Source organism: Photinus pyralis, unplaced genomic scaffold, assembly GCF_008802855.1.
Source record: "Photinus pyralis isolate 1611_PpyrPB1 unplaced genomic scaffold, Ppyr1.3 Ppyr1.4_LG5, whole genome shotgun sequence".
In the NCBI taxonomy this organism is placed as follows: Eukaryota; Metazoa; Arthropoda; class Insecta; order Coleoptera; family Lampyridae; genus Photinus; species Photinus pyralis.
The window spans coordinates 40,749,558-40,754,240 of NW_022170596.1; positions in this window are offsets into that span (position 1 = coordinate 40,749,558).

The following is a 4,683-nucleotide window of genomic DNA, read 5'->3' on the forward strand; positions in this document are numbered from 1 at the left end:
CTGGATTTTATTATTTGTTATGAGGGGCATATTGTAGTTTTCGTTGCATAGGTAGTTAAAGTGGAACTTTCCATAGGTGTGGTGGCTTTCAATTGAGATTCATATACAGGGCGTTTAGATAATTTAGGGTATCTGGGAGAGGGTGTGTACGTAGTTAAAATGCTATGTAACTCTTCAATTGTATTTTGTATTTTAACCATTCGGAGGACAGGGCTTTGGAATTCAAGTACGATTTTGTATCGGGTTGTACGATGGATCGGGGGTTTATGTTTTCTTTATGTGGGGGCGTAATATATTTGATGCATTTGTTTGCAGTGCTATTTTTCTACTATCTTATTTTCCATATGTATCAAATCTGATACTTTTTCATGATTGCTGAATTTTTTATATTGTTTGAATACCGGTATGTGATGGGTCTTGAAACCTACTTTGTATGGAAATATAATTATACCCCTGTATTATATAATTAGGCAGGTTGTGTCCTAGCGAAAGGCAGGTGCAAAATCGATTAACACAGAGTGTTAACAGAAACTAAAAGTGGTTGATTTAATCTCGCTAGTGGTTCCACGCGAATTTTTCACATAAAATATAAACACCACTTTCGCGCCATATAATCCCTGAGAGAAACTAAAGGTGGTTGATTTAAACTCGCTAGTGGTTCCAAGCGAATTTTACACATAAAATCTAAAAAACACCACTTTCGCGCCATCTAGGTTACGGATTACGACCTGAACTGCCCTGCGGGTTCATTTGAATTCGTCATAAATTATAAAACCACTCTGCACTAACTTACGGCTGTTTGTGATTTTTTAACAGTTCGACGCGAACTCTTTCGTGGCTTAACGCGCATTGTCACAGGGCACCCTATCAACAACCTAACTACCACTGCTTTTATTTTTTAATTCACACCCATTCTGGGCCTTCTCTACTAATAAAACTCACCTTTTCTAGTTTTGATAGACATAAATCGACAATGCGTTGAATGGAAATTCCGTTGAGTTAGCAGATCTCACGCTGCGTACTAAGTAAGCTAGATAACCACGACTGTAAAATTAACAAAATCTTCTTGTAATCTGACCCAAGCGCGTTAATTCCACACTTCACTGGCCCCGCCAGCTTTTGCACGCATTTGACTGGTTAGGACAGTAATCCAGGACCACTGGCCCACATAAAAAAGCGAAAAAATTTAGGAAATCCTACTCAAATAAGGAGATTATACTATCTTGTATCGTCACAATCAAAGAATTAGTCATAATCGGAAAAACATAGTCAAAACCTTGTCATTCCACAAATACCTTTCGTCCTGCAGACTTCAGCACTGCCCATGCGCAAAGACAACATCCTTACTTACTAATAGTACGACCTACCTACTGGTCGGCAATTAAACAAAAAGTGCTACTGGAATCCCATTTCACTCGGTGTGGGAGAAGTCCGCGCGACTGGCCACTCGCGAAGCGAACTCTAGCAAACTCCTAGAGAGGAGAGCATATGGCGGTAGTAGCTCCAGAAATTCCTCGTACCCATTTCGCCCGCAGAGAGCCGGCAATGCCTCTTTTTCTTGTAACCCCCCCCCCTCACTCTTTAGGGATCGAATGACAGTCTGTTCAATCGCCATGCCCGAGCACACTCCTGCCTATGATGACCCATTTTTGACTTTTGTTGATAATCAAGTAGCCATGCTTCATATACTCCACCAAAACTTCAGGGTGGCGGGTTCTTAAGGAGACCATAATTATACAGGGAGGCCCACTGAAAACAGTCAATGCCAATTTTGCCCACTTAACGACAGTTTTGCCAGAAACGCTCGAACAAATCAATTTTAGCTTTGAGGGGGGACACCTAAATTAAGTAATACTACTTAACTTTAACCCTGAGAAGGAGATGAATTGCACCCCAAAAAATTTAAATGTGAAGGGGTAGTAAATGTTAGATAGGCCGAAAGGAATGTTCATTATGTTTTCAGAACAGAGAAAACTCGATTTAAATGGATTTGCAGAGCCGTTTTAAATGTTTATTAAGTAGGCGTTGAAGTTGAAATAATTGAGAGTTTGTTTCAGAAAAGAACATCTGACATAAGTGCAATAAGTGCCGAAGCAGGGAAGCGAATTTGTGAAGGCAGAATCGCCATTTAAAAAAAAATCGAAACAATTTCCACCCTTTGCGCTATAGTCTAAACCGTCATTGTTTTTGAATTTACCACAAAATTAAACAAGTTAATTTAACACACTCACAAATTCGCTTCATTGCTTGTGCACTTATTGCGTTTATGTCAGATGTTCTTTTCTGACACAAGCTCTGAATTAACTTCAACGCCTACTTAATAAACATTTAAAACGGCTCTGCAAATCCATTTAAATCGAGTTTTCTCTGTAACTACAGTTCTGAAAACGTAATGAACACACAGTTCGACCTATCTAACATCTACTACCCCTTCCCATTTAACATTTTTGGGGTGCAATTCGCCCCCTTCTCAGGGTTAAAGTTATGTGAGGAGTACCTATTACTTAATTTAGGTGTCTCCCTCAAAACTAAAATTGACGTGTTCGAGCGTTTCTGGCAAAACTGTCGTTAAGTGGGCAAAATTGCCATTGACTGTTTTCAGTGGGCCATCCTGTATTGCAGATTTTGCATAACGGAAATATCCACACGGGCAGATGTACGGAATCATCATCTGGGTACACAGTAAGTGACCAGACCAATCACCCACACGCTGAGCTGCGATGAATTTCTTCATGATGGTGACCACGTAGAGTAGTGTATCCATAAAGAAACAGTTGGGCGGTTCCTTTGGCAATTTGATCAACGTTTGGACTTTGAATGGCGAGCAAACTTTAAACTTTGAACGGAGACCAACCTTTGAACTTTGAACGGCCATCAACTTTTGAACTTTACACTGACTGAATTTCGAAGATCACCGCATCGTTAACCTTTGAGATCTCTATTTAGTTTTAAAAGTCCTTGTCAGAAGAAGAGCGAGATAATATTTGACGGCACCCGAATTTTACCTTTCTATATTCTGAAAGAGTGATACTGAGGATTGCTGTTTTGCTACGGTTGTAAATGCCCATGAATCCATGTCAGAAGAGTCGAAAAGAGAAGAAAAGTTGTTGGAGTATTAGCTATTTAGCACTGTGGGATGGGTAGTACACTAGTCACTCCACAGCGCACGATGCTGACAGCTTTGTCGCCTGGATCAACGCTTGCCTTAATCTCACTTTCTGCGAAACTGGCAACTAGCAACTAAATCAGTTTGTCCTTGTTCTTTGTATTTGACAGAAAATGAACAGTTACAATCACACTTCCTAAATGTAATTACGCTATTATTTTTTTGCGATTCTTTTTCGTACTATTGAAATATTCATTCAAACCTTAATAACAGTACAAAATTATTGTGGTCTTCTAAAAAAATTAGAATGCCCTAAAGCTCATTAAAATTGTTGTACACCTTTCTGTGTTTAAATATTCTTATCATCCTTTCCGTAAACCCGCACCTAACCTGTTTAAATTTTGCTTGTGTATACATAAGTAATAAACTTTTTTTCACTTCTTCATCCTTTTCAATAATTTTCCCTGTAACGGGTAGAAAATGTTACTTTCCTGTAAAGAGGTTTTGTAACAGTTTAGTTTATTCTTATTCAAATTTCAAAATTACCGCTTGCTAGGTTAGGCAGGATATAGGTGAGATGGCGTCACTTGTACGCGTGCTTCTTTCCTCGCGCAGAATCGCGTTAATTTTTCACTTCATTTCCGTTTTAAAACCAACGAGGTTGTACTTGTTGTAGAGCGTGGCATTGTGAATTCTTCTTAAACCAGTGGGTAATATTTGCCATCATTCATGTGAAATCTCTGGCAATTTTACCTTTTTATTGGCGTTGTCGAGTAGTGTAACTCAGAAGCCGTTTTCTCCATTGCGAGGCTATATATCTGGTGGAGGTTCATCGCCCTACCTACATATTCACAATTTGAGGTTGGATAATTTCCCTATTTCATTGATTTAAGTATTTTTCATTACCCTCCTGACGATTTCAGGTATGTTATTAAAAATCTCGTTAGGGAGTGTTACATCTTCATTACTTTTAGGGGGTCCATGTAGTAGACGAATTCTTGTACCGGTCAATCCATGTAGTAGATGAATTCTTGTACCGGTCAATCCATGTAGTAGATGAATTCTTGTACCGGTCAATCCATGTAGTAGGTCAATCCTTGTACAGACGAATCCTTGTATGTAAATGAATTTGCATCTTGCGAATATTCCGGAGTACGAACACCTGTTGATTGCCGGCAGCTATCCGGCGTACCACGGAGTAGATAAGCGCTAACACCTAAACGATACCGGGAGCGACCAGCTGATTGTGGAATTTTCGGAAGATACGATCTTTTACACAACTTTTTTTTTTAATTGCTTCAATACCGTTAATCTAGTGTAACCTTCCGACGATTTATGATTGGAGCTTTGTATTTTGTTCGCATCTAGTGTTTGAGGTCGTGTCTCTCTTCAAGAGCAACGCACCTGTATTTAACGTATGGGTAAACGAGCCGGCTACGAGTAAGCTATTTTTCTTGGCCCTTCCGGCTCATATAATCGTTCCGAGCGTTGTAGCTTGGGGTTTGTTTTTGTGTTACAGAACTGGAACTTCGAAGGAGAGCTCTTTTTCGGAGAAGACAGCGTATGTGTTATTCAAG